This window comes from Giraffa tippelskirchi, chromosome 2 (assembly GCF_054371585.1).
Source record: "Giraffa tippelskirchi isolate mGirTip1 chromosome 2, T2T-mGirTip1v1.2.pri, whole genome shotgun sequence".
In the NCBI taxonomy this organism is placed as follows: Eukaryota; Metazoa; Chordata; class Mammalia; order Artiodactyla; family Giraffidae; genus Giraffa; species Giraffa tippelskirchi.
Window position 1 is genome coordinate 98,654,433 of NC_137276.1, and position 22,906 is coordinate 98,677,338.

Below are 22,906 nucleotides of genomic sequence, written 5' to 3' on the forward strand. Positions count from 1 at the left end.
GGGAGGGTGGTTTTGTGTACACAGGCCTGTACAGAGAAATGGCGCAGTCAATTTTATCACAGTCTGTGTCTTATCAGACAAGTCTCAGAAGGGAAAGTGAGTCCATTTAATACCCGTAATCATGGCCACAGTTGCTTTCTCCTCAAAAAAGCTTTCCTGACAAAGGAATGCTTCTCTAGGTCCATGAGGAATTAATCTTATAGTTTCTGGCTCCCAAACAATGTTTTTTTTGTTTGTTTTGTTTTTTGCTTTGAATTTAATTGTGACAGACTTTTTCTTTCCCCGTCTGTGAATCTTAACTAGAACAGAGCAGATTTTTTTTGGATATGGTTGAAAACATTCTGATTTTCATCATTTCTGTAAATATTTTGAAGGTAGGTGAAGACAATCTTTAAAGACTGCTCTTAGCAATATTTTTTTCTCAAACTGTGTTTACACCATATTAAACTAAAGAAACATTCTAAGGACAAAAGATGTTGGTTTTTCCATGTGAATAATGTCAAATAAATGGCTAAATGGCTAGTTGGAATATAGCACGTGGGATTGGTTTGCTGCCTGACCTGAATTTGTTGGGGATTCCAGCAGGAAACTCATTCCTTCTTCCATGGCGTGTTACAATGTGACATGCAGATTTGGTCTTAGATGAAATTTGGGATAAATTCATACTCTTTTTTAGGTCGCTCTTCAATGAAAACATGTCTTCTGACCAGTTTTAGTCTTAAGGAAATATTCATTTCAGTAATTAAAATGGCCCATTCAGTACAACAATCATGTTAACTCTTACTGACTTGAAAACATCTCCCCTCTGTGGATATTCCCAGGCTTCTTTGAGCTGGGGAGCCTGGCGTGGGGTTGGGGATGTCACCTCTTTCTTCTCTCTGGTTGTTGGGTTTTTATTGTACTGTGATTACTTGGATTGGCTACTGATCACAATTCTGCATTTCCTCCTTCTGCCATGTGTTCCTTCAGGGTTTTAGAATAGCAATGAGGCCTTTGCTTCCCTGTTGATCTTGGATTTAACAATGGAACAATAGTAGTTATGACACAAGCAGGGCTTGATAGGTGCCTGAATGATTGGTTGCACTTTTGTGATCACAGGGATAAGGCTGTGCCTTGGCAGTCCACTGTCCCTGTAGCCAGAGTGCAGGTAGATCTCATGAATGATAGCTTAGCCCAGTACAGCCCCTACTGTGGTTATTAGGGTTATTAGCTGACTTTTTTTTTCCTATACGAACTGAGGTAATCAAGGACTTCAAAATTACAGTTTGTGAGTAAAGAGGATCACTAGGAGCTTCCTAGCTTTGAAAACTCTTCTGGATAACTCAAATGATGCTAATTGCACTTCTCATTGGATTTTAATTCAGAACTCAGAACTGGAGAGATGGAAGGTGTACAGCCTACCTGTGGTTAGTACTACTACTCTAAAGGTTTATGTGTTTTATCTGTGGGCTCTTAATTTATTTCCAGGACATGCATTAAGTGCCTGAGTTGGATATTGTCCCTTCGCCCCTTCAAATCCACTCTCCATTCTTTTCAGTCTTGCTCTTGATGCAGGGAGGGTGACCTGGATGTGCTGTATCAACTCAGCTCCCCTGTCATTTGGCTGTCAATTGTGTTCAGACAGTGGGGATAACCAGTGGGGGATCCAGGCAGGAGGAGAGTGAGATTGGAATGTTTATTTCCCTGGATTCCTCCCTCTTGAACCCCATCTCTGCACGAAAGACCACAGCTCCTGCCAGGTAGTTCTCTTCACAGAATTACCCTTCCAGTATTCCTGTAATCACCTCCTCCTCCTGCCAGTGCAAACTAAACATTCCCTGCTATTGCTAGTCACAGGCTACCGCATTGTCTCTTATGATTTCTCTGAGCCAGTGTTTCTCAATCTTGGTTGCACATTAGAATCACCTGAGGAGTTCTAAAAAAATTCCAGCCTGATGCCCAGGCTGTGTTCTGGACCAGTGCTGTCCATCAGAAATAGAATTAGAGCTACATATATAATCTTAGATTTTGTAGTAGCTATGCTATTACAAGTAAAAGGAAACATACAATTAATTTCCATATTTTTGTCATTTCGATAAGAAATCATTCTCAAAATTATTACAGAAAATATTTTGCTTTCATTTTTTTCTACTAAGCCTTCAAAACTTGGTGCATAACTTATACTTAAAATACATCTCAGTCTAGACAGTGCAGCTCTACACCAGTTGGATCAGATTCTCTGGGAATGAGACCTGGGCAGCAGTACTATTTAAGACTCTCCAGGATATTGAATGTGTAGCAGAATCAAGAACCACTATCCATACCTTTGTAAATAACCTTTTATTAAACTCTCTTCAAATTGCCTCATTGGAGAACACCGTCTACTTGATGTTTATGCTCAGCCCTGGCTGGGACTATGAAGGGAATTTAGGCAGATTGCTTGCCTTGTGGGAGCATCCAGTGTTGAGCAGAAGACACCCAGGTCAGCAGGCCATTATTCTGTGAGGAGTAGGCCTGGATGACCCTGTGGGAAAATCTGTTGTGCCTTTAGAACACCAAGAGATGGGCTATCAACAAAGTGAGAAAGTGGGGAAAATGCAAATTGCATTGGCATTCCTTGCACTTTATTTTTTGAATCATATATTGTGTGTGGATGTGTGCAGAGGAGGGCAGCAGGCTGGATACCGTAATCATTTTAGTGTCTAAATCCTCTGACAGCTGCCAGAGCTCTGGAGAAGAGAAGCCATGGGAACTTGGAAGAGGGAGAGAACCTTGTCTCTATTTTCTGGTTCACACTGGTCATCAGTCAATTTGGGTCCATGGATTTCTTTCCATTCCTCTTGGCCACTGTGCCTCAATTGTCTCCAACACAGAACCCCCCCACCCTTCCCCACAATCTTGCTGTGCTTTCTGGCTTATCTATTTCCTAAAAATCACTCTGAGTTCTCCCAATCTCTTAGGTCAGTTATTTTCATCCTGGCTTGCTGGATCACCTCTGGGCATTGATCTTGGTTGCTGAGCATCATGTGTGTCAAAGCTAAAGTGACTTGTTGGGGAGATCTATTTATCAAGGTTTGCTGGGAACTTTCCTGGTTTTAGTACTGACAGTCCCATGTCCAAGGCATCTCATCAGTCCTGGGTGAGCTGGGATACTTGGTCACCCTATAAGGCACCTACTTCCTGGCTACTCTGTCCTGCTTCTCCCGTTGAAGTCAGAAGGACACAAGGATGCTGGGGCAGCAAGCATGGAACAGAGGCCCCAGTGTAGCTTGAGAATGAAACCCAGATAGCAGATGCCAGAGCTGAAAGGTAGCACAACCCAAGCAAGAAAGCATGATTTGAGTGCCTGGGTCAAGATGGGCCTATAGCCAGACCCACACAACTGTACTGTGTGACCCATACTCTCTCTTTTTGTTTCAGTCCCTTTGAGCTGGTTTTTCTACAATGGCCCTGCCTGATACATAGAACAGCCTTCTGGTTCTGATTGGTGCTCCCAAGTCTCTGCTTATAGGAAAAGAATGCTGATCTGAATGTCTGGACAGCTGGTTACATGTTCTGTGTAAAGGAATTGATCAGCCTTTTGTTGGTAAGAACTGAGGCTTTTGTGAGTTGATAGGTGTCATCCCAGCCTAAGATTACCTTTGCAGTGCTGACAAGATTGAAGTTCCGGTCCTAGAAACAAGGTGCAGACTCTGGGATGTGGGAATTAATTCAGACCCATGGATGCGTGGCACAATGGGAGGCCTTGAGTGGCCTTCTCTGTAGGCACTGGCACCTGGACTACACAGATGGTGTGTAGACGGAGGCCAGGTTGCCTGTGTTAGTCTCATCTGGGAAGATGTGTAGCAGATTGATTGCAAAAATGTCCCCAGTTTTCATCCCTCCCAACACCCACACTTCCTGCAGTGGGACTTTGGGCTTCTTCCATGAAGATTCTGATGAGGAGGCAAGTTACATGTTACATTAAGCTGGTTACACGAGTCCCTTCCCTTTCTCTATGAATCTAGACTGGCCTTATGGCTTGCTTTGACAAATAGACTGAGGTGGAAGTGACAGTGTACCTGTTCCAAGCTTAAGCCTTAAGGAGTCTTGCTTGCTTTTGCTCTCTCTCAGAACCCTAAACGAGCCCAGGCCAGCCTGTTGGAAGAGGAGAGACTATGTGGATGGGAGCTCAGTTGTCCCAGTCAACGTCGTCATAGACCAGCCTTAGCCAGCCCATCCCCCTCAAATGAGAGGGCCCAGCTTACATCAGTAGAACCACCTACCCAAACTACAGATGACCACAGATGAATGAACGAGCAAGGCTGAGACCAGCTGGCCTGTAGATTAATAAGAAATAGTAAATGCTTACTACTTTAAGCCACTGGGTTTTGGGTGCTTTGTTATATAGTAATAGCTAACTAATATTACTTGCTAAAAACTTTCATTCCCAGGTTCTATCATCTTGAGATTCTAATTGCATTAGCCTGGGATGGGACTTTTGAATCTGTATTTTTTTAAAAAATTTCAATGCTATTGTTTCAGAGCTTCCCCAAGCTCTGGAAGCAATTACAAACACACCTTCTGCCTGCAAGTGTGATGTTATATCTATATCTCTATGTATATATCCCTAATGTTTTCAGTCAGCCTTTCAATAACTCATCCTGGACACTGTTTTCTAAACGATTGGTAAGCTTCAGTAGTGGCAGCCTTCTCTGGTGAGGAGGTCCTGTGATGTGGGTGGGAAGGCAGCTCGGGAATCCCTGCAGACATCGAGGAAGTAAAAAAGCATCAAGGTTTCTGGACACTCAATTTGAACTCTATTAAGTGAAACATGGACCGTCGGAGTGATGTGTTTGTTCTGGATTCAGCTGCACTCTGCTCAGAGAATGGCCTGTGGGGCCATATCTGTCACAGGCAGGCAGGTGTCTGGTTTGAGACAGAGGACTCCTTCCAGCATGTTTGAGGCAGCCAGTTTTGTAATTGAAGGTGAGCCTGACTGGAGCACTTCTGGACTCTGGAGGGAGGCCACTCAGCCCGACTTTTGCATGAGTTCATCGTCCACAGCGCATCTGCCTTCCTGCACACTGGCAGGACTGGTGTCATTTTGGCCCTTCCATTAGGCTCCATTGGGAGTGGTGGGATGATGTCCCGGTCTCCCACATCTTTACAATGACAAACCAAACTCAAGCTCTACTTCACAGAGGCTAGCTGCCTGTCTTTCCAAGTGGTTTAGTCATCCTGAGACTGTTCTGACCACGAAACAGTTGTTTACACATTTATTGGAGGAACACTGCACAGATGATCCATGAGTGGTGTTAAAAAAAAAAAAAATCACTATTATTTCAGCATTGATCTAGAAGCATCAGTGAATGCAATTTAAAAAAAAGTATTAACATTAGAAAGGCTAAAACAAAATTTTCATTGTATGCAGTTGATACTATCATATACAAACCAAATGAATTTGTGGGAAAGTATTAGAAATAATAAAAGAATAATAAGATGGCTAGTTATAAAATCAATATATAAAGATCAATATCAATTGATTAATATCTTTTCCTTTTATTGTGAAATGTATTATATATACAAAGTGTATGTATGCATATATATAATTTAAAATATATACATTATTTAAAAATAAGGAAGTAACCAATATTCTCTGATCACATCCCCTTCTTCATTCCAGAAATATCCATTGTTAATCATTTCCTTCCTTTGTTACAATTTTGCTACAATTATATGTGTCCCTAATTAATATACTGTTAGCTTTGCTATTTTTGATTAGTTTCTTCTACTTGCTATTATATTTCTGAATCATCCCTGCTGATCATGTGCTGTGCTTAGCTGCTCAGTCTTGTCTGACTCTTTGTAACCCCATGGGCTGTAGCCTGCCAGGCTCCTCTGTCCATGGAATTCTTCAGGCAAGAATACTGGAGTGAGTAGCCATTCCCTTCTCCAGGGGATATTCCCAATCTAGGGATTGAACCCAGGTCTGATCATGTAGCTATAGTTTATTCATTTTCTTTGCCCTGTGGAATTTCATCATGTGAATGTATACCATCCATTTTCTCAAATTCTGAAAGTAAAAAATTTGAACTGATGTTTATGGTGTTTTTTGATCCAATTTATTGTGAAAATTCATGTTTTTGCTTCATCTAGTAGCAAATTTAAATCAGCATTTTTGATTGCCTATATAAATGACTGGATTTTGGGTTTGCCTTTCAACTAGCTGTAACATCTCACTTGTTATTGTTGTTGTTTAGTCCCTAAGCCCTGTCTGACTCTTTTGAGACCCCACAGACTATACCTCGCCAGGTTCCTCTGTCCATGGGATTTCCCAGGCAAAAATACTCGAGTGGATTGCCATTTCCTTTTCCTGGGCATCTTTCTGACCCAGGGATTAAATCAGCATCTCCTGCTTAGCAGGTAGGTTCCTTACCACTGAGCCACCAGGGAAGCCCCATGTTTTTGCTTCAGAAAATGTTTTATATTTGAATTTGGAGTGTTGCATCATATATCTGGGTATCTATGTGTGTGTGTGTGTTTATATATATATATAGACACATACATATATATGTATATATACACACACACATATTCTATTGTCTTTCTAAAATTAAAAAAAAAACTCACTGTATTTTGTATATAAGATTAGTAACTTATATTATAATTTATTCTCCCATTCCCATGTTGGTGGATATTTTTGAATGAATGTCTTTTGGTACATGTGTGTGAGAGTTTCTCTAGGGTATGGATTTAAGAGTGGAGATGCTGGGTCATGACCTATATACACGTTCAGTGTGAAACCCCATTGTCAAAGATGGAAGAGCCAATTCATATGTCTACTGACAGTATATGAGAGTTTCCTTTGCACTATATCCTCACTGGCATCTAGTGCTGTTAGACTGTAAAATTTTCTTCAATCTGTTGAATGAAAATTTGTATAGCCATGTGGTTTACATTTTTATTTCTCTGGTTACTAATGAGGGTGAGCATCTTTCCATGTGCTCATTGACCACTAAGATTTCATCCTTTGTCAAGTGTCTGATACATCGTTTGCTTATTTTCCCATCATTTTTTTGTCTTTTTCTTGTTTATTTGTAAGAGTACTTTATATATTGAATGCACATGTTCTTTATTGGTTATACGTATTACCTTTTTTCTTCTGTTTGTGGGTTCTCTTTTTCTCTTTCTCAGTGCTATCTTTTGGTTAATAAATTTTATTTATTTTAATTTAATTGAATTTAATTTTGTTTTGTTTTCTTTTGTCACCTTAATAAATTAATTCCTAAGCTGAAGTAATAAAGACATTTTTAAAGTTTTATAGTTTAACTTTTCTAGCTGGGATTTTAATTCACTTGGACATAAGTTTCATATATGGTATAAGTTTGGTTTTAATTTCTTTCTTTTTTTTCAATAAAAATAACTGATTTGTTCAGACCTATTTATTGAAAAATTCTTTCCTTTATCCACTGATTTACAGATACTCTCTGTCATAAAGCAAATATACATATATGAATGGCTGTATTTCTGGGTTTCTGAACTGTTTTATTAGCCTAATTTGTCTCTCCCTGCATCAAAACCATGTTGACATAATGACTGTGTTTAAAAATAAATTCTGACTTTGATTTCTCTTTAAGCATGTCTTAGATATTCTTGATTATTTGTACATTTGTATAAACTTTAGAGTCATTTGTGAATTTACATACACACATACAAACATAGTGGGGAGAATTGACATCTCTGTAATACTGAGTCTTCCAAAGTATGAGTAAAATATCTTTCTTAATTACTTTAAATCTTATTTACTATCTTTCCCTAAAGTTTTGGAGAAGGAAATGGCAACCCACTCCAGTGTTCTTGCATGGAGAATCCCAGGGATGGGGAAGCCAGTGGGCTGTCGTCTATGGGGTCGCACAGAGTCGGACACGACTGAAGCGACATAGCAGCAGCAGCAGCAGCAGCAGCATAAAGTTTTATGATATTCAACGTAGAGGCCTTAACACATTTTGTTAGGGACCTGATTTTTTAAAATGCTATTATAAATGTTTAGGGTCATTTAAAAATTTTGATTCCTAACAGTTTATTGCTTGTATCCAGAAATGTAATTGATTTTGTAAATTGTTCTTTAAACAATAGAGTTAATAGATTTGATTTAATTTAGTTGTATTTAGAAACCTTTATCAATAATTCTAGAAGGTGTTATTTTCCTCAAGTGTACACAGAGCACTTAAAAACAATGATACCATGTTCTGGGTTGCAGAACAACTCAGAAATACCAATGACTGTATCATACACACTACATTATGCGCCCACAATTTAAACTTAGGAAAAAAATGTCTGTCTTTGGAAACATAGGACATTTATAAACTGATCAGAGGAATAATGTAAGGGGAAACAAAAACAGTACTACATTGTTTAGAGTGAAACAGTGTTGTAGTGAAAATGCTAGATTTTAATATTAAAATATGACATAATTCAAACAGTACTTAAAGAGAAATTATATAAATATTTAAAAAGATCTTATGTTAGGAAAAGGCCTTCCCAGGTGACACTAGTGGTGAAGAACCTGCCTGCCAATGCAGGAGATGTAAAATACATGGGTTTGATCCCTGGGTTGGGAAGATCCCTGGAGGAGGACATGGCAACCTGGCAGCCCACTCCAGTACTCTTGCCTGGAGAATTCCAAGGACAGAGGAGCCTGGCAGGCTGCAGTACATGGGGTCGCAAAGAGTCGGACACAACTGAAGCGACTGAGCCCCAGCCCATGTTAGAAGAAATGCTTAAGTCAAAGTTCTACAAAGTTAAGGAAAAAAAACAGAATAAACACAAAATAATAGAAAGTAATAAGATAATAAAAAGCAAATTAAAGAAGCAGAAAACAAAACATGAGAAAGAAGATCAACATAGCCAAAAGTTTGTTTTCTGAAATGGATCCAGAAAATTATAAAATACATACACACAAAAACAAATTTAGAATTGAAAACGGAGACAATTTAAAGATATAGCACATATACGAAAAGATAGTAAGATAAGGATGGCTAATGACTATCATATTAAACTACTACAATATTGTAAAGTAATTAGCCCCCAACTAAAATAAATAAATTTATTAAAAAAAAATCTAGAAGATATAATTAAACAAAACAGGATCAATGACAACAGAAACTGCAGATCCAAGTAATGTTATAGGTGAATTCTTATAAATTTTAAGGTAACAGATAAAATTGATTTTGTAAAATTTTCTAGATAACTGAAAACTATGAAACACCTCTTGAATGTTTTTAGTGCTGGGATTTCCATTTAGTTTTTCACTATGGTTTCTAGTCCTCTTCTGAAATTCTCAATTTTGCCTTTTACTTCCTTGAGCATAAGTTATTTTAAAGTACGTGTCTGGTAACCCCAATATTTGTATCCCTTGTTATTCTGTAACGGAAAAATGAGCATAGAGAACAGGGTTAGTCTCCCTGGGTCACTATTTCCCCCTAATTTTCCCCTATTTTATTAATTTCTTAATTCTTTTAATCAGTTTAAAACCATGTTTTGTGTAATTATTAAAGTGTCTTAGGGAAGGATTAATTTGAATTACCTAGTCTATCATTTCAGCAAGTGAAAGTCAGTAAATTCTTACTATTCTGTTTATTTTTTATGATGTACATTTACTTTTTTATAATTAAAAAAATTACATTAAAAAAGTAAGGTTGATTTATATACTGTGACATGGAATGCTTTCTGTGGCAAGAAATACTAAATAAGCCACAGAATAACATGTATATAATAATATCAATACTATTACTTAACATTTAGTGAATGCTTATGATATATTAAGAATTGTTCTAAAAGCTCTAAATTTATTGGATAATTTACTTCTCAAAAAACCCTAGTAGGCAGTTATCATTATTAGCCCCATTTTACATATGAGGAAGCTGAGAGGCTAATGAACTTGCTTCAGATCATGCATATTCTATTGGAAAGTTCTATTGGACCGTATGCTATAGACTCAGAATTTGAGTACAGGCTGCCTCCAGAGGCCATACTGTAAACCTCTGTATTCATTATACATGACATATAGCATACTTCCTCCCGCAAATCCTCCTAAGAATATACCAAACCATTAATAATGGTTTCTTAAGGGCTTTGAAGATGCATGTGATCTTATTTTTTAATTCTTTATCTGGGCTGTCCAATGTGGTAGCTGTAAGGTGCACGTAAGTATTAAACTGTGGCTAACTAAAATTAAATAAATATTAAAATAAATTCCTCAGTCTCAGTAGCTCATTTCTAGTATGCTCAGTAGCCACAGGTGGCTAATGGCTACTCTATTGAACAGCATAGATATAGAACATTTCCATCATTACAGAAAGCTCTATTGGACAGTTGCTCTGTAGGGTTCAATAGTGCTTGAATTTTTTATAATATGTCTGTATTCATGATTTACTTTTGTAATTAAATAAGAAGGATCAATAATATAAAAAGAAAACTGTTTATTCAAAGTGGAAATAGTTTTTAACCCTGCTATTTCACTGTAGTGTTATTTTCTTCTAACTTCCATAGCTGCTCAGAGTATATTTCTCCTGACAATTGCCTTTTTGGTTATTTAAAAGCAATACAGTGACAGGCTCGTTATAATAAAACCATGATGGGTTTCTTGTAAACATAGTGGCATCTATGTAGGGCTACATTCATCTCTTGACTCTTTGGAGGCATTTAAAATGTACGTTGTTTTTAACACCTGTTAACCAAATCATGTGTATTTTAAAAAGGTTTCCTTGGGAGCAAGCTGGCAAAATATTGATAATATATTTTACTAAGAGTCAAGCTCATTGACTGAAAGTTTCTGTTCATTTTAAAGATGTTTAAAATAGGAAAATTTGTTTAAAAAGTATCATTTCTATTTGTGGAATATACAAAGAATTAGAGTACCTTTGGACTAGAAAAAATGCCTTTATTTATCATGAAGAGTCAGAATAGCTTCAGTCTCATCTTCCAAGTCTTACAATAAAGTAAAAACTGTCAATGTTTAGTTTGGACATGACTAAGCATCTAATAGATGAAGTTTTGCCTTGTGGAATACAGAGTACATTGATCTGAGTGGCTACAGGAGGCAGGACTAGAACCAGTGGAGGAGAACCAACTGAAAAATATTTGAACAATTTGAATTCCAACAATGATATGAATTGACACACAGTCTAATGAGCTCCCTTCCCTGTCACCAAAGGAACGCAGGTAGACTTTCAAAGACCCAGGGTTCTGGGCAGAGGATTTTTCTGTTGGAGAGGAAGCTAATAGGATGGCCTTCTGACTGTCACATTCTCAAACCCTATGGCTCTTCCTGCATTGTATACCATAGGATTGTCAACAGTTGTACTTATCACTCAGCGTAGGCTAACTTTTTGACTAACAATAAACAGCCTTCAATCAGTGATTTATAACAACAAAGATTAATGTTTCCATGCACCTGGAGGTCAGTTCCATTGTATGTTAGCTACTGCTCTGCTTCACATTGTCTTCATTTTGGGATCCAGGAAGAAGCAGCAGCTCCTACATGGGACATCACTGATTCTGCAGCAAAATAAATGCAAATATGACTGAACCACAAAATAACTTTGAATCTTCAGCTCTAAAATGTCACATATCCCTTTCACTCAATTTGAATGGACAAGGCAAGTCATGAGGCCAAATCTGATGTTAATGGGGTGGGAATTATAATGATCCTATAAGGGTGAACAGCATACACATGAGAGCAATAATAAAGTCTACCACATAATTTAATGGAAAGGAGAAATCAAATAATAGCGAAAATGTGTTGTGATGAAGGCATAGGTCAAATGGAAGTAAATGCCAGGGTTTATTCTTGTCATTCTTTCTACCTTTTCTTTCCCTCTTCATTTTTTGTACACTCCTTCATTCTTCACTCACTCCCTCAAAATATATCCAATTCTAGACACTGAAATTGGTCTTGAGGAAAAGGAGGTAAATAATATGAATACTCATCTTGGATGAATTTCTGGTCTAGTGCAGAAAAAAAGAGTAAATATGTATTTATAGCAATCATGTTAAGTGTTATAAAAGGATAAATTCACAGTTCTTTGAGTGTACAAAGGAATGACATCTAACCCAGAATTTGGGAAAGGAATGAGTGATTTATAGAAGACCTTCCAGGAAAGACTTTAATTTCAAACTGAGAGTGCAAAAAAAGATCATGTTCCACCTGAAGAAATTTTGAGAATACAGGATTACAGGCCTCCAGATAGCTGAGGTACACACTAAGGAAGTAATTTTAATGAGCCCTGACTCTTTCCCCATATGTAGAAAAGGGCTAACTTCCTTAACTTGAGACGCTGCTTCAAACCCAGATGCTGTGTTTGAAGTTCAATATTTCTAAGTCGAAAGGTGTAAAGTGTACTTTACACCTTTCGACTTAGAAATATTGAACTTCAATTGAGCTTAAAACTCAAAAAACTTAAGATCATGGCATCTGGTCCCATCACTTCATGGCAAATAGATGGGGAAACAATGAAAACAGTGACAGACTTTATTTTCTTGGGCTCCAAAATCACTGCAGATGGTGACTGCAGCCATGAAATTAAAAGACACTTGCTCCTTGGAAGGAAAGCTATGACCAACCTAGACAGCCTATTAAAAAGCAGAGACATTACTTTGCCAACAAAGGTTCATCTAGTCAAAGCTGTAGTTTTTCTAGTTGTCATGTATGGATGTGAGAGTTGGACCATAAAGAAGTCTGAGAGCTGAAGAACTGATGCTTTTGAACTGTAGTTTTGGAGAAGACTCTTGAGAGTCCCTTGGACAGCAAGGAGATCAAACCAATAAATCCTAAAGGAAATCAGTCCTGAATATTCATTGGAAGGACTGATGCTGAGGCTGAAGCTCCAATACTTTGGCCACCTGATGCAAATAACTGACTCATTGGAAAAGACTCTGATGCTGAGCAAGATTGAAGGCAGGAGGAGAAGGGGACGACAGAGGATGAGATGGTTGAATGGTATCACCAACTCAAGGGACATGAGTTTGAGCAAGCTCTGGGAGTTGGTGATGGACAGGGAAGGCTGGCATGCTGAAGTCCATGGAGTTGCAAAGAGCTGGACACTACTGAGTGACTGAACTGAACTGAGAGACTTTCCAAGAGGAACAAAGAAAGACTAATCTCAACATTTGGAATATTGGCACCTATGGCAGACACTCCCAGAAAGATCCTTCTGATGCGGCAATTAGAAGAGTCACTGCTTTTTTTTCTATAAGATTGTGAAATGGACTTTGACCGTGGGGAACTGTTGTAGGGAGAAGTCAATTCTGACTCCCTGTTGGAACTGTTTCTTTGACTTGCTTTTCGTTGCTGCTGTTACTATAATCATACATATTGACCTGCCTCAAAGGACCCTGACCCTCTGCCTGACTGTCAAACTAAAGTGCCTTTGTTACACTCAGAGAGAGATAATCTGACCCTGCCCACCTGTGAAGACTACAAAAACAGAGAAGAGATTAACACAACACTTCCAAAGGCTGACCCTTCCTGGAGATATTTTGCAAGATTGAAGATCCGTTCACTTTAGTTCCCCACTGCTTTTCCTTCTGTATTCTGCCTTTTGACTTCAGATACTTGTTGCTTCTCTCTGACTCTATAAAAGAACCTGACATTCAGACCTCAACAAGATGGTTACTTTGAGACTTGTGGTGAGCAGAGCTAACTTTGACTTGGTAACATGCTGATTAACATCTATTTAATGCACATTATGTTACCTTCTTTGGGTCTGTGGTCAACACAGTTTGGAGCATGTTGATGTTGAATATGATGATGTTGCATAACTCTGTGAATATACCGAAACCCACTGAATTGTAAATTTTTACAAGAGTGAATCGTGTGGCATGCAAGTTATATTTCAATAAAACCAATAAGCAAAAAAAAAAAAAAAATCATATTCCAGGTAGAAGGAACAACATATGTAAAATACACATGTGGGAATGTGGGAGAGAGTGGGGCTCTATCTGAAGACATGTCACTAAACATGTATGGCTAGTGGCTACTATATTTCACAACATAGAGGCAAGTTCAGTGTGGATGGAACCTGGACTGGCTAAAAGGAAGACTGAAGAAGGGGAAAGTCAAATGAGGTTTTAAATGATGACAATGTAGCCAAGATGGCAGGGTAGGAAGACCCTGAGCTCACTTCTTCCCATGGGCACACCAAAATTACAACTATTTACAGAGCAAATATTTCTAATCTAAAAACTAGCAGAAAAGATTTTCCATCGCTGACTGTCTAAAGAAGGAACCACACAAGAAAGGTAAGAGGGGTGTAGATGTGGGATAGTCAGGTGACCCACAAATGGGAAGACAGAGGCAATAAAATTTGAGAAGTTCTCCCGAAGGGACAAGGAGTCTGAGCCCCACATGAGTCTCTTGTAGCCTAGGGGTCCTGCACCAGGAAGATGAGCCCTCAGAATATCTGGCTTTGAAAGCCATGGGGCTTATGTATGGGAGAGCTAGAGGTCTGAAGGAAACAGAGACTCCACTGTTAAAAGGCCCAGGCAGAATCTCACATACCTCAAGTCCCAGTGCAGAGACAGTAAACTGAAAGGAGCCTGGGGCAGACCAACTTACTGATCTTAGAGAACCTTCCAGAGAGGTAGGAGGAAAATGGGACTATCTCCGGAGACATAGATGCTGGTAGCACCCATTCTGCCACAAAGACATTGGTACTAAGTCCTCCCTATACTTTATTAGCACTGGGTATGTACCCACCCACCATCTGGTTGGCAGCAGTCTTGGGACACTCCAGCCCCTACAGCCAGCCACCCTGGGACCTGGCCCTGCCACACAGTGGGCTGGCACCAGTCCCAGGACACCCTGGGTCCTACTGCTAGATGTCCTGGGACCCATCCTTTCCTATCCATGGATTGGTACCATCCCCAGAACCCTCTGGATCCCATGTCTAGATTTCTCAAGAACCGACCCTGCCCATTAGTGGGCCAGCACCAGTCTCAGGACCTCTCTCCCCCTGGCTATGCATGCAGCCACCCCAGGACCTGGTCCTGCCCAGCAGCCTATGCATGGGCAGAGCCAAGAAGTGAACCTGGCTGGGATTCAGTCCTGCCTACCAGTGTTCCCACAGTAGTCATCCCCACCACAACAGAAGGACCAACACAGGCCACATGGGGGCACCCTAGAATATATAACTGGTGACCAGAGGAGTGTGCTGCGAGGCCCCATAGGACATAAGACCACTTTTCCAAGATCAGTAAACATAATCAACCTATCTAAAACATAGAAATAAACACAGCCAACATCAAAGGTGAAAACCTGAAACCTTTTCCCCTAAGACCAGGAAAAAACAAGGATGTCCACTTTTCATCACTTTTATTCAACATAATATTGGAAGTCCTAGCCACAGCAATTAGACAATAAAAAGAAATAAAGGGGATCCAAATTGGAAAGAAAGAAATAAAACTGTCATGTTTTGCATATGATATGATATTATATATAGAAAATGCTAAATGCACAATCAAAACTATTGGAACTAGTCAATGAATTTAGCAAATTTGTAGGATACAAAATTACAGAAACTTGTTGTGTTTCTACACACTAACAATGAGCTATCAGGAAGAGAAATTAAGAAAGCAATCACATTTATAATTGCATTGAAAAGAATAAAATATCTAAATATAAATCTAACCAAGGAGGTAAAAGACTTGTAAAAGACTCAAAAAGCTATAAGACATTGATTAAAGAAATTGAAGATGACACAAACAAAATGTAAGATATACTGTCCTTCCAATATACTGGATTGGAAGGGTTATTATTGTTAAAATCACCATACCACCCAAGGCAATCTACAGGTCCAGTGCAATTCCTGTCAAAATACCAGTGATATTTTTTTCATAGAATTAGAACAAATAATTCTAAAATTTGTATGAAAACACAAAAGTACCAAAATAGTCAAAGAAATCTTGAGAAAAAAACAAAGCCGGATGTATCATGATCTCTGATTTTAAACTATTTTACAAAGCTACAGTAATCAGAATAGTATGTTATATGCATAAAACCACCACATATAGCAATGGAAAAGAACAGAGCCCAGAAATGAACTCATAATTATATGGTCAACTAATCTATGACAAAAGAGGCAAGAATATACAATGGGGAAAAGATAGCCTCTTCAATAAATGGTTTTGGGAAAACTGGACAGCTACATGCAAAAAAATCAAACTGGGTTACTTTCTAATGCCACATACAAAAATTAACTCAAAATGGATTAAAGATTTAAATGTAAGACTTGAAACCACAGAATGCCTAGAATAAAACAAAGGCAGTATGCTGTTTGACAGTGATCTTAGCAATAGTTTTTTGAATGCTGTCTCCTCAGGCAAAGTAAACAAAAGCAAAAATAAACAAATGGGACTGCATCCAACTAAAAAATTTTGCACAGCAATGGAAGCTATCAACAAAATGAAAAGGCCACCTACTGAAAGGGAGAAGGTATTTGCAAAAAATATATCCCCAATATACAAGGAACTCATACAATTCAACATCAGAAAAAGCAAGCAAATTGATTTAAAAATGGGCAGAGGATTTGAATAGATATTTTTCACAGAAGACATACAAATGGGCAATTGCTACTGCTACTGCTAAGTCGCTTCAGTCGTGTCCGACTCTGTGCTACCCCGTAGAGGGCAGCCCACCAGGCTCCGCCGTCCCTGGGATTCTCCAGGCAAGAATACTGGAGTGGGTTGCCATTTCCTTCTCCAGTGCATGCAAGGGTAAAGTGTAAGTGAAGTCGCTCAGTCGTGTCCGACTCTTAGCGACCCCATGGACTGTAGCCTAGTAGGCTCCTCCGTCCATGGGATTTTCCAGGCAAGAGTACTGGAGTGGGGTGCCATTGCCTTCTCTGGCAAATGGGCAACAGGCACATGAAAAGATGCTCAACAGCACTCATCATCAAGGAAATGCAAATAAAAACTACATGATACCACCTCACACCTACCAAACTGGCTATTAAGGACTACAAGTAACACATGTTGGTGAAGATGTAGAGAAAGGGAACTCCTTTGTCCTGTTGCAGGAATGTTCATTGGTATAGTCACTACGGAAAACATTATGGAGATTTCTCAAAAAATTAAGAATAGAGCTACCATATGATCTGGTAATTCTACTTCTGGGAAATTTTTCTGATGAAAACAAAAGCACTAATATGAAAAGATATGTGCAACTCTATACTCACAGTACCTTTATTTACAAAAGCAAAGATTTTGAAACAACCTAAGTGTACACTGAATGATGAATGGATAAAGAAGATGCAATATCAATATCAATATATATATATATATAATGGAATATAACTCAGCCATAAAAAAGAATGAAATCTTGCCATTTGAGACAATGGATGGACTTGGAGAGTGTTTTGCTAAGTGAAATAAGTGTGATAGAGAAAGACAAATGTCATGGGATTTTACTTATGTATAGAATTTAAAAAAACAAAACAAATATAACAAGACAGAAATAGACTTAAAGATACAGAAAACAAACAGGTGGTTTCCAGAGGAGAGGGAGTTGATGGATGAGTTAAGTATGTGAGGGATATTAAGAGGTATAAACTTTCAGTTATAAAGTAAAAGTTACAGGAATGAAATATGCAATGTAGGGAATATAGTCAATAATATTGTAATAACTTTGTATGTTGACAGACAGTAGCTTGACTTATCATGGCTATCATTTTGTAATGTATAGAAATATCAAATTACTATGATTTACACCTGGAAAAATAATAAAATAAATTAAAGCAAAGACTTAATATTGTTTAAAAAATAACAAGAATGTGAGGAGATTTTCCAGCTATTTCAAAAATGTACCTTAAGTGCTAATTTTGGGCCAGCTGAGCATTTGCTGAGTAGTTGCCATGAGCATGGTGTGGAATAAGGTCTGGTAGGAAATGACAGAGAAAGGTATGGAATTCATGCATTTTATACTGAGAGACTTCTTTGAAAGGTGCAGATTGAATATAAGCAGCTGTTTTTTTTATCTATCCTGAAATATCATTCAAAAGCCACTAAAGGGATCCTCAAGAGGACAAAAAAATTCTTGTAAAGACAAGGAAAACAGGAGAACTTCCTACAGTGTGGCAGCTGGGAAGACTGTAATAGTGATAACTGACTTAGCGGCTACAATAAAGCAAAATCCTCAGTCAGAAGTAGGGAAAGTCAAGAAGTAAATCAACTGTTGTCCCAGAATCCACAAAGTCCCTATAACTGGGGACATAATGTACCCCTGGAAATGGAGCTGCAGGTAGAGTTAAAATAGAACTGGTTGAATCTCTAAGTTAAGATGAGATTAAAAGCTGCACACATTTCCCCCTCCTCAATCCTCTTTAGCATTGCACACAGTCAGACAGTAGAACGGAGGATCATAGATTTGGGAGTATCATTGTGAATACAGGACAGTTAATTGAATATTTCCATACTATTGAGATCTCAGCTTTCCTTCTCACTGGCATCCAGATTCTTCCCTGCCCTCTCTGTAGATTTTGCTTATTCCAAAAAGAAAAGGCCATAAGCTATCAATATCAGAAGTGCCTCTAAAAATGATCCTGTCACCCTGTCAGGGTGGCTTGGCTTACTGAGAGCTTCCACTGGTTTCTGAATGTTCCTTTTCCATTGAAATTTTAGTTTTGCTGTCATTATGCTGTTGTTATACTCTCTGAACATCATTTTTTCATTGCCTCCTATTCTTTTCGTATCTCTTTGAGAATACCAATAATAATTTCCCCCAAGTTTTCATTTTTCAAATATTCTGCTTCTTCTTTTGGTCCTATCTGTCATATTAGACTTACTCAAATGACTCATGTTTCTTACCTGTCCATTCATGTTCAATTCCCAAAACAAAGGACTAAACATAAGATAGAAAATAAGAAAGAATAAATGAGGATATTACAGAATCAGTCATAAAAATAACTTGAGTTCCAGAAAGGAAGAATAGAGAATTGATGGGAGGGAAATAATCAAAGGAATAATTCAAACATTTTCCAGAATGAAAGGAGGTGAATTTCCAGACTGAAGGGGCCTGCCTAGCACCTTTCCCACGTGATAGAAACTGATGAAGGCACATCGAGAAACTTGAAAACACCAGTTAATTACTCCCAAGAGAGAAACATACAAAACCCCCAAATGATCAGAAGTAAACGTGGCATCAGACTTTTCAATAGCAAGACTGATAGAAGACAGTGGAAAATGCCCTCTGACTTCCAAGGGAAGATGATTTTGATTTTTACTCATTAATTCTACTTTAAGCCTAACAAATTATTAACGGGATAGAATAAAGACATTTTCAGAGATGTGAAGACTCAAAAAGTGTACCACCTCTGTATTTTTTCTCAAGATCATAATGAAGTATGAGTTCTTTTAAAATCGTATTAAATCAAGAAAGTGAAAGACATAGATCCTGGAAATAAGGGATTAAGCATAGCATAGATGCAAAAGGACTCCCCCTTTTGTAGCAGGATGGTGGGTGTGCAGCAGGCATTTCAGAGTAACTGGTCCAGATTGGAGCAGATCAGCTGGCTCCTAGAACAATATCTCCAACTGGATGAGACTGATACTTTAATATGTTCAACCATATTTACACACCTGATGAAGAGTTTGTTGAATTAGTATTAAGTATAAAGAAATTAAAGCAAAGAAACAAAAAAGGCAATTATACAGGTAAGTGAAAATAAAATGTACAGGGAGAAAAAGTACTCATAGTACACTATTTGGCTCATCTGAGCATGGCATTTAGATCATTTTAATGAGGGAAACCCTGGATATTGACCTGCAACTAGAATTCAATGGAACTGTATGGGTAGGAGGCAAAGACTAATAGAGATTGATAAATCTTTTTGTAAAGAGCTAGATAATAAGTATTTTAGGCTCTCTGGGCCAGATGGTCTTTGTGGAAACTGCTAAGTTCTACTGTTGCAGTGCCAAAGAGGCCACGGACAATACATGAACAGTGAGCATAGTCATCTTCCAATAACACTATTTACAAGAACAGGTGGCAGGCCAAGGGCCATTGTGTACTGACTCTCGAACTAGAAATATTTGTGCAGAGGAGATGAAGTGAAAGAGGACTAAGATATCACATTTTATAAGGGAAAGCCAAGAGTTCATACCTGAAATTGAAAACAAACACTCCAAAGTAATAATCTAAGTATATATTTTTTAGGATACAGAGATAAGTACCAAATGGAAATAGGGGTGAAGGTAGCTTTTTATTTTATGAATACAATCTTTGTAGAACTGTTTGTTTCTTTAACCCATGTATTTGTGTAACTTGGGTAAAAATAGCTAAATTAAAAAAAATTAAAATTCATGTAGGCAGCAAACTATAGTCCATGTTTGCTTAGGTGATAAAGAAAGATAAGGTCGCTGAGGATACCAGAAGGAGAGGACTTGGGACACTGAAGCTCAGGCAGGGTTTTTACTACCTCCATTGGCCCCTCTCCATCCCTAGGGGGACATCCTGAGGCACATGGACAGGTGCCCGACTGGCACCTGTTAACTTACTACAGTCGGGCTTGTGCCAGCAACTTCCAAGTCTGCGACCAGTCATGGTGCCAATGGTGACTGGCACAAACCCCAGTGTGGGGTGAGGGGGCATCTGTGGTGAGGCTCTCAGGAAAGTCCGGCTGTGGACACTCTTCTTCAGTTCCACACAGGTAGGCCTGGTGCACCACAGGTTGGGGAGGTTCCTGCAGAACAGAGCTGGCAGTCTGGAGGGCAGGATGGGGGAGGCGGCTAAGCATGTCTGGGTGATGGGAAGTGGCTGCTCCATGTGGCTGGGAGCAAAGGACCACGATGCAAGGTGACTGTGCTACAGTCTCACCTGAGCCGGCCTCATGTTAGAGTGACACAAATGTTGAGGAGATTGGTAGGTCTGAGGTACACTTGAGGCTCTAAATCAAAGCAGAGAGCTCACGGAAAATTAACAAAACTAATTTCTGACTGGAATCATCATTTGCGAACCATCGTGTCTGTGCTCATTAAATTATCGGTGTCTTCCCTGGCATTACGAATGCATTGTAAATGAGGGCTCTTCATAAATAATTTGTTTCTGCTTGTGTTTAAAGGGAGCTGGTATGGGGAGAAGGAGGAGAGGATCAGTGGGGAAAGGAGTCTGGAGTCTGAAGAAGCAGAAGGTTGAGGTGGAAGGAGCAGGATTGAGGGGTCAGGCCTGAGCAGAGGGCCATCTGAGTCTGTCCTGGTCAGCAGGTGAGCAAGGCCCAGCCCTGTGCCCTGGTGCCCTTGCTGCTGAATTCAGTGCATGGAGTATATGAGGTCCTTTAGATCTGCCATCTGTCACAAGTAGGCAAGGCCCTGTCAAGATGGGACCTAAGACCCCACGTCTGCCGTTTCTGACCCCTCTCTCCCAGGCTTTTGCTTCAGGCCCACTGGCAGCTAGGACCTGTTAGGTAAGGATACCCAGAGGCCAATTTGCTAATCTCAGTGTCTTACAATGGCTGTGAAAAGACCAGAGGAAGTGCTGAGGGTGGATGAGGAGGGAATAGAACGTGAGTCAAAGCAAGGAAGAGGGGAAAGGGCAAGATAGGAATAGGGGACTAAGAAGTACAAGCTATTATGTATACAATAAGCAATAATGGACTTCCCTGATGGTTCAGTGGTTAAGAATCTGCCTTGCAATGCAGGGGACTTGAGTTTGATCCTTGGTTGGGGAACTAAGATTGCACATGCCAGAGCAACTAAGCCCACATTTCAGAGCCCATGCACCATAACTAGAGAGTCTGTACACCAGAAGGGAAGATCCAGCATGAGCAAGGAAGATCCTGCCTGCTGCAAGTAAGACTTGAGGCAGCAAAATACATATATAAATAAAATAGGCTGTAAGTTGGTAATATCTCTTGGAGGAGGGCATGGCAACCGACTTCAGTATTCTTGTCTGGAGAAGCCCACGGACAGAAGAACCTGGTGGGTTACAGTCCATAGGGTCACAGTCCAAAGAGTCGGATACAAGTGAAGTGACTTACCATGCATAAGGGTATATCAGATTTATTGTACAACACAAGGAATATAAAGCAATATTTTGGAGTATAGGAATGCAAGGGATTTCTGTGTGTTAATTTTATATCCTGCAACTTTACTATATTCATTGATCAACTCTAGTAATTTTCTAGTAGAGTCTTTAGGGTTTTCTATGTAGAGGATCATGTCATCTGCAAACAGTGAGAGTTTTACTTCTTCTTTTCCTATCTGTATTCCTTTTATTTCTTTTTCAGCTCTGATTGCTGTGGCCAAAACTTCCAAAACTATGTTGAATAGTAGTGGTGAAAGTGGGCATCCTTGCCTTGTTCCTGACTTTAGGGGAAATGCTTTCAATTTTTCACCATTGAGGATAATGTTTGCTGTGGGTTTGTCATATATAGCTTTTATTATGTTGAGATATGTTCCTTCTATTCCTGCTTTCTGGAGGGTTTTAATCATAAATGGATGCTGAATTTTGTCAAAGGCTTTTTCTGCATCTATTGAGATAACCATGTGGTTTTTATCTTTCAATTTGTTAATGTGGTGTATTACATTGATTGATTTGCGGATGTTAAAAAAACCTTGCATTCCTGGGATAAAGCCCACTTGGTCATGATGTATGATCTTTTTAATATGATGTTGGATTCTGTTTGCTAGAATTTTATTAAGGATTTTTGCATCTATGTTCATCAGTGATATTGGCCTGTAGTTTTCCTTTTTTGTGACATCTTTGTCTGGTTTTGGAATTAGGGTGATGGTGGCCTCATAGAATGAGTTTGGAAGTTTACCATCTTCTGCAATTTTCTGGAAGAGTTTGAGTAGGATAGGTGTTAGCTCTTCTCTAAATTTTTGGTAGAATTCCGCTGTGAAGCCGTCTGGTCCTGGGCTTTTGTTTGCTGGAAGATTTCTGATTACAGTTTCG